A 13,175-nucleotide genomic window follows, 5' to 3' on the forward strand; every position below is an offset into this window, starting at 1 on the left:
TTGATCTCTCTTACACTTCCAACTCATGCCAATATCATCCAAGCCCAGGAGGGAACTTAACCCTTTGGCTGTAGTTCAAGCCAAAATTCTGCAACATCTTCGCCTTTGTGCCAGAAGTAACCCAACCCTAGGGTAATAATCATGGAGATGAGGGACTCTGTGCAAAGTGCATTACATTATGTGGGGTGCGGGACCAAGGGGAGCGTGTTCAAGCTGGACAGAAGGGCTGCTGTGGGGTTTCAAATCATGGCCAACTACAAAGAGAAAATTAAAAAGCCAGTTTCTGCTGCAGTCAAAGGAAAATTAGAATTTCATTAAAGATCTACTCAACTGTTATCTGCCTTCAGGCATCTACAGATACTAAACTGGGCCCTAGTTTCCTTCTTACTAGTGGTATCACCTCAGTGGTCAGGGAAATTCGTAAAACTGCACATTTTCTTCCTGTTTTTTGTCAACAATGGAAAAAAGCTCCTGCCCTATCAGACCGACAAAGGCACTTGAAGAGAATGAGACCTGGGGAGTCTATTGTAAATAAACCCCTCTCTACGTCTGTACAATGCCTGTGGCTTTCAAAACACCTGTCTTCCCAATCCTCTTTCAATGGCCCAACTGAAATACCCAACTCCATTCCAAATGCCTGATTTAGAAATATTTTCTGAGTCCAATTTCTTACAGGGAGTAATGCAGCCTTATTAGAAATGTCAAGTAAACTAGGATGCTTTTTCAAGTAGAGGCGTAAGCTCCCTGAAATCTCATCTTCAAGGGCGAAAGAACGCTCAATAAATGAGATCCTTTTAGCGCTTGTGCAGTCAGAGGCCTGGATTTCCAAATGTTGGGCTCCAACAGGAATTGTCTAGTTGGGGTTGGCTACTGCTGCCCTGGGGCAAAAGAAGCACTTCATCTCTCCTCCTTTTCTGACCATGCATCTCAGGCCATCTCCCAAAGCAAACATTTCCAGGTGGATGTGGCCCTAAGGCAGCTCCCACACTAAACTGCCCAGTCTCCACTCAAAACTGACTTCTTCCAAGTCCAAGAGCAGACAGTACTGTCGGATAATTCACTCAGGGCCTTAAAATACCACCTCTACCCTGACGATGGCCACATTAATAGTTTTAACCCAGACCATCACTCCTAAACTTCAGATTGCAATATCTACCTGCCCACAGGTCATCTCAAACTTCACAGGGCCAAAACCAATCTCCAGATCTTCACCCCTGCTCCTCCTCTCCTCCCCTGTGTCACCTGTTCCCATGGTGGGAAACACATTCTCTCCTTCCAGTTTGTCAGGCCAACCTAAGTGTGTTCCCCTGACTCCTTGTTCACAGCACACATCCCATACATGCTTCTGGACTGACCCCCAGATAGCCAGAAACCAACAGCCTCCACTGCTACCCCCGGCCCTACACAGCAGGGTGATCCTGTTGGAACTTGTTAGAGCACGCCACTCCCTGTTTTGCTCAGTGGACAGCTCTAAAGTTCGGTAATGACCAACACATTTTCACTTTATCCATATCTACTCATTTAAGGAGCACTTAAGTGGATCTCAGGCGTCATGCACTGGTCTGAAGTCATACCCTTGGAGAAGTCGTTCAAATCTAGTTGGAACCCCAGGGACCAGGCTTTTCAGACCATCCAGGCAGAACATGAGTTCTCTCTCCAAACCTTTGACCACCAAACTGCATGGTACCCAGGGTTAATATGGGGGTGGAGGGCACAATGGCCCTATCTCAGGGGACTCGAGAAGCCAAGCCCTGTTCTGTCAGCATCACATGATGGCTCTGTCTGCAGCATTCGGAGGCACAGCTTCCTGTTTAGTCATGGAGTTTCATTCTTTGTCAGCTTCTTTGTGGAAGACAGAGGCAGGGCCTGTCTTCATTCAACTGAGGCCTGAAATCAACTCGAGACCAGACCACCGCCAAACACCCTCCTCCGCAGGTGGCTGCTCGCTCTGCCTTCCTTCATCCTCACAGACATCTCCGGGGGTGGTGGTGAGAGTCCCATTTCTCAGGTCAAGTCAGTAAGGCAGAGAAAGATGGGGCAACTTGTCCAGGAACAGCCTCCTAGCTTTGGGTAGAGACCAGATATGGCCCCAGCTCTATGGGTACTACTCCTAGGCTAGGGTTTCCCCAATTTGAAAGATCCTCTCACTGCCCTGGGGCCTCTGCTAAAATGTAGACTCACATCAGAAGCTCTTGGAACACAAGCACTTCAACAGTACCTGAGCCTCAGTTTCCTCAGCCACAAGACGGGGAAGAGAACACTTCCTTGGCAAAGTCACTGTGAGGATTAAATGAGATGCTATAGGCCAGGCACGGTGGCTCACACCTGTAATCCCAGCAAAAATCCCAGCACTTTGGGAGGCCGAGGTGGGTGGATCACTTGAGGTCAGGAGTTCGAGACCAGCCTAGCCAACATGGCGAAATCCCATCTCTACTAAAAATACAAAAATTAGCTGGGCGTGATGGCAGGTGCCTGTAACCTCTGCTACCTGGGAGGCGGAGGTTACAGTGAGCCAAGATGGTGTCGCTGTACCCCAACCTAGGCAACAGAGCGAGACTCTGAGATGCTATAGCTGGCTCATTGGCTTGTGTTTATTAGGCCCACAATATGGTCCCCTAAAGAAGATGGAAGAGAAAGAGACAAAGACCAGTCTAAAAGAGGCCACTCCAATAACCAAAAACACTTTCCCTACATGTTTAAATGGGAGCTGAATCCTTTGATCCGTGTGAATGTGCTAGTCAGTTGTCAGTAATATGGAGATGGGACATCAAGAGAAAAGGCAGTATTTAGATTTACTACATGGTCCTTAAGTGTCATCTACAAATCCTCCCAAAGACACAGGGGTACTTCAAAAACCACAATTACTTTTGCGCCAACCTAATACAAGGTTCCAGCCTAAGATCTATACAGTGGCCTTGCATTTTTAGCCCCCAGGCATAAACTGGTGAGTCATCCCACTGGTCCTATGGACTAGATGATAGTTTAGGATGTAAATTAGAAGTGGTTCGCTGATGAGCTTAATCAATGGTGATAATTTTCATAAAAACACAAGGGGTCAACAAATAGCCTTACAGACAAAAGTACAGACCCAAGAATCTGTCTCCTTGACAAATTATACAACTAGCTTCCCAGACTTCTGAGATCACAGGCATGCAGGTTTCAATGGGATGGAATTTAAGGGAAACCCTGCGTGCATCTCCATGGTGGAGCCAATGGGAATCAGGCACTGGTCTAAGGGATGTCCAGTTTTGTGGTTCTACAATGCAAGTCGGATGCCCCCTCCTAGCCAGTGTAGAACATGCTACCACCGTCTCCATTGTCTGCTTTTCTGCAATGATTGCACGTCAACTTACAATCTAGGGAGAAACAATTGGTAACTTTCTCTAAACTAAGCTACCCGACAAGGAAGGACTAACCAACTGTGTGAACTCGGGCCTGAACAGTCCATTTCTATTCTCCAATTCAGCAGAATTTCTTCTGATTACATGCAACTAAGCTGCATCTCTCCTATCGAGCAACCACACGGCTTCTAAAGTAGCAACCACAGGCAGGAAGGCATTCTAAACAAACCACAGTTTACTTCCTTGTCCTTCAGCCAGTTCATCAACACCTCAGCCCCAACCCTCTGCTAAGAAACATCAGCCAAGAGAGCAAGCCCTGCAAAATAACTTGCTGCCTTTGGGAAAAAAAAAAAAAAAAGACAAAAGAAAAGCACTTATTATATTGAATTGAGACACAGGAAACAAACAGTAATTCAAACCCACAAATCAGCCTGTGATCACAAATGAGATAATAAATACCTGATTTTTGGGGGAAGATATATACCATAAACCCCCTCTGGGGGTGAGAGGAATTAACCAAACATTTCTTTTAAGCCATTTGAGTATATGTCTCTGCTTATCCAAGAGAGATGGCATTGGGGGTAGTCAGACACTCCCAGGTGGATTAGCAGGTGGGAGCAGTAAGAAGGCTTTCCACCCTAACTTGTAAAATTTCCTCCTCTTCTGGGAGAAGGTGCAAAACCCCCTGGTTCCATAGAGATCAAATTCAAATACCAACGTGGCCCTGATTCTTGGAAAGAACTCACTGGATATTTATTGAATCTTCCAGCCCAGTCTCCATCTCACCCTCCCGTAAGTTCACCTTCCAGATCATTCTATGTTTACTCACATATGCCAGGACCAGCTCACAGCACAGCCCTAACATGGGACATCCCCTCCCACCAACACATCCACATTCTCCCGAAGCCCAACCCAAGCCCACGTCCTGTAAGCAGGCATCCCTGGCCATGTCACAGTTTCTTCCACAAACCTTTGGATCTATCTTTTGTATTTTAAATCTTGGATTTCCCATAAGAGATGTCAACCATACTCCCTCCATACTTTCCAGATTCACAGGCAAGAGAAGCCACTAGGCTGCCTGCAAATAAATTTCTCAAGATCTGAGCAGGGACCAGGCTCTGTCTTAAATTTCTCCAAGTGAGATCCACAGGCGTGGCCCTTGCACATACTGCTATCAACTCGAAGGCCACCTGGAGTGACCAGCAAGGACCGTATTCATGGGTGACACTGCACCAGGTGTTCCTAAGAAACAGTAGCTCCCAGGATACACAGACAGAACCTTCATTCCTGATTTGTCCCTTGATCAAACCTTTCACCTATACAGTCCCTGCTACACACTGAGTTATACCCCCACCACACCTGCCAAATTCCTATATTGAAGCCCTAACCCCCTCTGCGATGGTATTTGGAGATGGGGCCTTTGGGAGATAATTAGGGCTTGCTGAGGTCATGAAGGTGGGGCCCTCATGATAGAATTAGTGGCCTAAGAAGAAGGGCCACCAGAGGTCAGTCTCATTGTCTCACAGGAGAACACAATGGGAGAGAAAAGGTGACTGTCTGCAAGCCAGGACCTAAGCAGGTCCTCTCCAGAACCTGATCTTGACAGGATTCTCCAGAATCCTGGTCTTGGATTGCTAGCCTCTAGAACTGTGAGAAGAGAAATTTCTGTTGTTTAAGCCACCCAGTCTATGATATTTTGTTATGCAGCCTGAGCTGACTGATACAGTCCCCAAAATACATTCCTCTCCAAAGTCTCGGTCTATGCTCACAAGGTAGGCGTCTGGCCAGCGAAGTCATCAAGGTTCAAGTAAGCGGGCATCCCTCTATTTTAGGTCCAACATTCCCATGGCTGGTCTGTGGCAGGGGTTGAACAAGGAGCAGACCGTGATATCCCCCCCCGCCACACCTTTGCATCGCTTGGCTGATGCCTAGGAGGCCCTCTTTTTCCTCTGCATCTGAATCCTGCTGGTCCGGCCATGATCAGGCTCAAATCTCTGTTTCTTGCAGTCAACAGCTCCTCCCTTTTTCAGCTGTTCTGGCGAGGGGCTCACATCATGGGGTCAGAGTCACAGGGATACACAGATGGCTGGGGTCCAAATCCCAGCTCTGCCACATCCTTTCATGAAACTTGAGGCAAATCCTAACCCTCCCTGTGCCTCCTCTGTTAAAGGTAGGCAAAAACTATTCCCAGCTTCTAAGGATGTTGAGAGAGAATCAGTGAGTCAATGCACGCAAAGTTCTTCAAACGTGCAAGACACATCATAACTCTGCACCACATTACTTCTTTTGGGAATCAGAACCAATCTTTTAAGTCCTTGAGCCTCAGTTTTTCTCATCTGTAATATGGGAATGCACATACATGGCATTATACCAAGCTAAGAAATAACCAAAAGTGGTAGCTGTTTCTATTAGCAGCAGCAGTGTGTCTCAGCCGCCACACAGAGGATGCTTGTTAACAGACTGAATGGATGACGGCCAGTCCACCCTCTTCCACCAAAGCACTTTCACCTTGGAAGCTATTTCTGCATTTTCAGAGTAGGCGGGGCTGAGATCAGCCATGCTCTCAGAGATGCGTTTTCACATCCTGCTGAGAGGGGCCCCTCCCAGGCCTCACTGTGCCCTAGTGTGTGCCGACTGCTTTGGGCTGGCGACCTGCAGAGTAGTGTGAGTCACCGACGCTCTCTGCAAACCAGAGGCCTCCGGAAACCAGCCCAGACAGCAGACTCACAAGCACCCCGCCACCAGCCATTTTATGAGCAAGACCTCGGGGCTTACGAGAAAGATGCCACACCACGTGCCAAACTGTCCCCAGCTCTTGGGATGAGTAGACATGGTGATTCTGAGACTCTGGTTTCTAGTAAAAGAGGTTCACTGGGAGGAGAGTGTGTCACTGGCAGATCAGTTTGTGGCCAGGAAGGCACCAAGCCCCAAGATGGCAAGAGGAACCACCTGCCTTGAGTTGAGCTCCAGGAAGAGAAATGCATCCGACGCCGACCAAGCAACACCAGACAGGACATGTCCCGCAAATCAGCTTCTGGGGGCCGTAAGGCATCCTCCTTGTCCTCTCCCAACCCACCCTCCACCACTAGACTTCAATGACGCCTTTCAAACCCCAGATCCACATGCAACACGAGGCCAACAGAGCAGTACCAGAGGCTGCTCTTCGGGACTGGAGATGCCACTCAGGAAGATGTGAGGCGGGCAACCACGTTCACCTCGAGTTCCTAAGGAACTGCAGGTGTGCAGGCACCGTGACCTCACACATGTCATCTTGCTGTGCCCCACAGCAGGTCTGTTTGCATGTGCCATGTTCATAGAAGCTTGGCATCAGATAGGTCACAGCCTCGCAGGCAAGCTTTCACAGGCACTGCCTTTCAGCTGTGCATGGCTCCTGTGGTCCTGGTTTTTTGGGAGGGAGTAGCATGAATCAGATCCCAGAACCCTGTATCTTGAAACCTGTGACATTTTAACACCAACCCCTCACTGGTTGGTAATACCCTCGTTAAGGCAGAGACCTCATCTCTCTTGTCTACTGCTGTATCCCCAGCACCTAGGACAGAGCCCAGCATATAGTAGGTGCTCAGTAAAAATCTCAAGGAGGAATGATTGGGCGAAAGAATAACACCACCTCCTAATTGATAGGACTTGCTCAGAATTTTTCCAATCAGGTCTGGCTTTCAACTGTCTCCCAGAGCACAGCAACCTCCGCTTCCCAGGTTCAAGCGATTCCCCTGCCTCAGCCTCCTGAGTAGCTGGGATTACAGGCACCTGCCACCACCCCCGGCTAAAGTTTGTATTTTTAGTAGAGACAGGATTTCACCATGTTGGCCAGGCTGGTCTCAAATTCCTGACATCACGTGATCCACTGGCCTTGGCCTCCCAAAGTGCTGGGATGACAGGTGTGAGCCACCGCGCCCAGCCTGCATATATAATTTTTTAATCCTCACGGTCATCCCAAGAAGTAGGTACTGACCACCCCCATTACACAGATGATGAAACCAAGTCTCCGAGAAGTAACAAACCCAGGCTCTGCAGCTATTACGTAGCAGAGCAGTGTGGCTCAGCTACCTGAAGATAGAAATTAGTTTTCACTTACCACCTGGCAACAAGAATGTTTCTCTGAATGCAGCTCGGCACAAACACTGGTCCCTTGGGAGACCCTAGCTTTTATCAGGGTTGGGCAGTAGAAATCACCCACATGGTACACAAAGAAAAATGGGGGCGAGAGTGTTGGCATCGTTGTTAGCTTTGGGTAACCTGTGGCGGGGAGCAGACACTGAGATTTAAGAAGCAAAGAGCGGCTTGGCCCCCTCTGGACCACTATGCCAAGCCCGATACACATCTAAAAGGTGAAATGGTGCTGGTGTATTACAAGAGTTAAAGCCAAGGCCTGGGCTGCAGAGAGGAATGACTGGAGGTGCCCCAGCTTGCTTCCATTGGCAATGTTCTCTGGCAGAAGGGGAAAACGTAGGCTCACTTCCAACAAACCCACCAGCAACTGGGGCTTCTAGACCTCGCCCAGGCCTTCCTGTAGTATCAGTCTGACTCTGGCTTTGGGCCTAGGGGCATCTGCAGCCATCCTCTCTAGAGAGGCTGTAACATCTTGGTTCCACAGCGGGGCCTGTCTGAAAGGGAAATTCAGGTCACTCCCGAGGGTGGCAGGAGCCTGGGTGTTACGCCCACTTGCTAGCCACCTCATCGGAATTCCATCGGCAAAGACTCTCTCTAGCCACCTGATCCACTGATCGACTCTCCCTAGCCGCCTGCCAGCACCCACCCACTGTCAGGACCCAGGGATCCCACTTGGCCTTTAAGACTGAAGATGATCTGCTTCTCTCCCTCACTCTCCCCTAGTCCACAGTCTTCCTTACTATACACTAATCACACCAAGCCTGCTCATACCCCAGGGCCTTTGCACCTGTTGTTCTCTCTACCTAGGCTGCTGCTCTTGCCTTAGACATTTGTAGGGCTCTCTTGATGAGACCTCTTCTCAAATGCCACCTCCTTTGAGGTGCTACCCTTACTGGAACGGCAAGCAGGCCACCATGCCACCCCATCATGCCCTGTCCCCCCAGTCTGCTTTCTCTTCTGTCAGAGCACTTGGCACGCCTGGTTTTATCATTTATATGTTTAAACTGCAAGCTCCAGGAGGGCCAGGACTTTGAGCCTCTTCACTGTGTTACCCCAGCAGTGAGCAGTAAATGGCTGTTGGATGAATGATTTAACAAAAGAACGGACAAATAAATGAACCAACTATGGCTTCTGGGTACTGGCAACCCAGTGCTGACTTCATCTTGTGGACATCAGGTGCTCTAGTCCTCAGCTCTGTAGACAGATTCCAAGGAAACTGGGGATCACGTTTCATGGTCACAAAGGAGGAGACAGTGCCTCTGAGCTCTTGCTCATGCTGCACTCCTGCCTGGCACCCCATCTCCCCGTCTAACTAGTGAAATCCTGGCCCCAAAGTTGCAGAGGCCCACAGCCCCTAGGGCACCCAGCCCCGTGCTTGGCATTTGGTAGGCTTATTTAACTGCTGAGCAAACAGGGTCAGGACGAGAACTGTGGAGTCTGGAACCCTAAGCCTTCATTTTCCACTTGGTCCAATTAAAGGAGAAATTGTTTCTCCATTTGTGAATATCTCCATCCCCAGCTTATTTCATATGCCAACTAGGACATAGCTAGAAATTGCCCATGAAAAGACTGTAGCAGGAGCAGGTTTGAAGAGCAGCAGCTCCTCAGGAAACCTGAGCCATTTAGAGACAGGAGGGCCAGCCTTCTAACTAAAGCCCTCCATGGCCCAACCCTGGGCATCCATCCGCTCAGGCCACTGAGTGTCCATGGGGAGGGAGAGGTGGACCACAGGGCCAAAGCCAGTTTCTCAAGTATTTCAAACCCATGCGGCAGGGTCAGTAAGCTGGGAAGGACAGTGAGCCTCATGGGAAGTGGCTCTTTATTTCTAGTATGAAAGACGACTTTTAGCAGGCTTTGAAAAACACCATAAAAATTCAGTACTGGCCAGGTGTGGTGGCTCATGCCTATAATCCCAGTACTTTGGGAGGCCAAGGCAGGCAGATCACTTGAGGTCAGGAGTTCAAGACCAGCCTGGCCAACATAGTGAAACCCCATCTCTACTAAAATAAAAAAAATCTGTCAGGTGTGGCGGTGTGTGCCTGTAATCCCAGCTACTCGGGAGGCTGAGGCAGGAGAATCCCATGAACCCAGGAGGCGGAGGCTGCATTGAGCCGAGAACACGCCATTGCACTCCAACAGCGTAAGACTATCTCCAGAAAAAAAAAAAAAAAATTAGCTGGGCATGGTGGCATACACCTATAGTTCTAGCTACTCAGGAGGCTGAGACAGGAGAATCACTTGAACCCAGGAGGCAGAGGTCGAAGTGAGCTGAGATCATGCCACTGCACTCCAGCCTGCGTGACAGAGCGAGACTCTGTCTCATAAAATTAAAAAAAAAAAAAAATCAATACAATGTTCATTTTTCCCTCATTGAGCTACAGATTCAAGAATATAAACAAGATTTCAAATTCAATGTGACTCTGCGGCACCCGACAAGCTGGCTCCAGAGGCCACAAACAGCCAAGATGCTTCTGAGGGACAACAAGCTGGGACTAGACCTGCCAGAAATTAAGCATTTCTACAGAGCTGTTGCAATAAAGACAGTATGTATCATACCCCTACAGATACAGCCAATTATTGTCAATTTCATAAAAAAGACAGCATGTTATTGGCTAGACACAGACAAAAACTGACTTACGCAACAAAGCCAGAGCCCAGCAAGAGGCCCACACTTATAACACCAACAGATGACATCTTTTGAATAGGTGGTTGCTGATAACTAGTTATCCATATAACAAACAGTGAAATTAGAACCTTCCCTCATATTGGACACAAAAATCAACTCCAGATGGATTACTGACCCAAGGGTACAAGGTAAGACTGCAATGAGTTTGGAAGACACTATTAAGAGAATCTTTGTGACATCAAAGTAGAGAAAGATTTTCTGACCCACTGCTTTAAACTGGCGGGAACCTCCGAATCAGCTGGAAAGCTTGTAAAAGCACAGACTGTGGGCCCCAGCCACAGCATTTCTAATTCAGGACTGGAGTGGAGGTAGAAATTTGCATTTCTAACAAGCTCCTGAGTGACCTGATGACACATCATCCTAAACTACACCCAGAAAACTTACACCTTTCAGAAAATAAATTTAACCACATGAATATTTTCTGTTCATTGAAAGATACCATTTTACGTGTACCAGCTAAGTGAAAAAATTTATCTGACAGTATCAAACTTTGTGAGGTTGTAGAGCAATGAATTACACATGTGTTGCTGATGGGAGTGTAAACTGGTACAACTGCTTCAGAAGACAATTTGGTATTGTCTGCTAAAGTTGGAAGTGTGTACAACCTGTAACCAACCAACTCCGCTTGTCAGGATAACCCTACAGAAAGTCCTGTAGCCAGAAAGAGGAAAAATCCGGAAACAATCAAATGCCCACCATCAGCAGAATGGGTAAATAGGCTTTACCATGGAATATTATGCAGCAGAGAAAAGGAAAGAATTACAGCTAATGCAAAGACAATGAGTGAAATATACAAAGAAAATGAAAAGGAAGTGGCAAACACAAAATGCAGGGTAGCAATTATGCTAAGGTGTGAATGAAGATGATGTGTTGGAAATTGTATCCAGAATCACTGAGCATCATGGCTGTGAACATCAGAGATGAGCCGACCAGACCCACCTGCCTCCTGATGGAGGAACACGCCACACTGATGGGACAGTCTTGCCAAAAGCATTGAAGTTGAATTGGATTAAGCCTCCAGATTTGACTGCCAACTTATAGGAAACACCAAGGACAGAGCCACGCATCAGACGACAGTATGGGACTGCAACCTGCAAAACCCAGACTACAGAAAATTCTACAGGAAAAACTGGTTTCTTCAGTACAAAGATGGCAAAGAGAACAGATGAATGTGGGGTATGAGAAAACGAAAGAAACTGAAAAGACATTTCAAACAACCACAATATCTGGTCCCTCCTTGAGTCCAGAGTCAAACAAACTTTTAAAAAAAGAAATATGGCCGGGCACAGTGGCTCACGCCTGTAATCCCAGCACTATGGGAGGCCGAGGCGAGTGGATCACAAGGTCAGGAGATTGAGACCATCCTGGCTAACATGGTGAAATCCCGTCTCTACTAAAAATACAAAACATTAGCCAGGTGGCGGGCGCCTGTAGTCCCAGCTACCCGGGAGGCTAAGGCAGGAGAATGGCGTGAATCCAGGAGGTGGAGCTTGCAGTGAGCCAAGATCGCACCATTGCCCTCCAGCCTGGGCAACAGAGCGAGACTCCGTCTCAAGAAAAAAGAAAAAGAAAAAAAAGAAATATTAGGACATTTATGAGACAATTGAGAATTTGAACATTGAGTTTGATAATATTAAAGAATTCTTCATTTTTAGATGTGATAACAATATCAGGGGAAAACTGTTTTTTCAAAGTCATCTTTTAGAGAAATGTAACTGAAAGATTTGCCAGAAAACATTTTCTACACAGAAGAGCTCAGAGGAAATGACTATCCTATTGTTCTTTAAGGTTAGGGGGAGGGGTAAGTACACAGTATGTGTTTGTGTTGTCATATTTTAAACATATTTATATGCATTTAATAAAAGCAATTTACTATTTAAAGGAAAGGAAAGGAAGAGAGGGCGAGAAAGGGAGGCAGAGAGAAGAAGGTAATGAAGGAGGGAGGAAGGAAGGCGGTGGGGAAAGGATTATTTGGAGAGAAAGACAAAAGGAGACAGGTCTCCTTTGCACCCACCATATAAAAGCTGGTATTTTTGCGCATCCTGGCACATCTAGAGAGCATTCTAACACACTTAGGGCAGGAGTGTCACCTCTCAGAGAGGCCTTCCTTGATGACCCCTGTCTAAAGTCTTCTCTCCCCCAGCACCCTGTTTCTTTTCTTCATGGCATGTGTCACCAGCTGAAATCTATTTCTTCCTAGTTTCTTCTTCTTTCTTACTAGACCGTAAGAATCACAGAGCAGGAACCTCACTTCATTCACCCAGCACCTACCAATTTACCTGGCTGGGAGCAGGTGTTGATAGATGACAATGGTGATGGTAATAATGATAGTGGTGGCAGTGGTGGTATTTGGTATCTACTGGGTATTTACTCTGTGCCAGGCCTTGTTCTAAGCAGTCTACATGTACTAACCCACCCAATGTTCACAATGACCCATGAGGTAAGTGTTATCATGATTTATCTCATTTTGCAGTTCAGTAAATCAAGGCTCAGTGAGGCGAAGGGCCTCACTCAGAGTTACACAGCCAGCACGTGGCCAAGCAATGCTTTACATCCAGAAGTTCTGGCTCCAGGGCCTACCCTGGATTCCTGCCTTCCTGATAACATTTCATTTAATAGTAAAGACAGAAGCTTTTCTTCAGCCTAAAGTGACCTGAGTTAACCACTGAAATTCAAGGAGGACCTGATTAAACCTAATTATTTCTCCTGCCCATACTAGCCCCAGTGTTCTTTATCCATGCCCTACCACCCCCCACCACACACAGAGTATAACTACACCTGGCCACACTACAAACCACAGTGCAAGGTCCTGAAACAATGCAATTGTCTTTTTTTTTTTTTTTTTTTTTTTTTTTTTGAGACGGAGTCTTGCTCTTTCTCCCAGGCTGGTGTGCAGTGGCACGATCTCGGTTCACTGCAACCTCTGCCTCCCGGGTTCAAGCGATTCTCCTGCCCCAGCCTCCCGAGTAGCTGGGATTACAGGCGTGTGCCACCACACACAGCTAATTTTTGTAATT

At 47.4% G+C, this 13,175-nt stretch overlaps 1 protein-coding gene across 8 annotated transcripts in view; it reads right to left on the reverse strand.

Annotated features, from left to right (window-relative positions):
* NFATC2 (nuclear factor of activated T cells 2) overlaps positions 1-13,175 on the reverse strand; it is a 176,946-nt gene that overhangs the window by 11,574 nt on the left and 152,197 nt on the right. The window lies entirely within an intron of this gene.

This window comes from Macaca mulatta, chromosome 10, assembly GCF_049350105.2.
Source record: "Macaca mulatta isolate MMU2019108-1 chromosome 10, T2T-MMU8v2.0, whole genome shotgun sequence".
Taxonomy (NCBI): Eukaryota; Metazoa; Chordata; class Mammalia; order Primates; family Cercopithecidae; genus Macaca; species Macaca mulatta.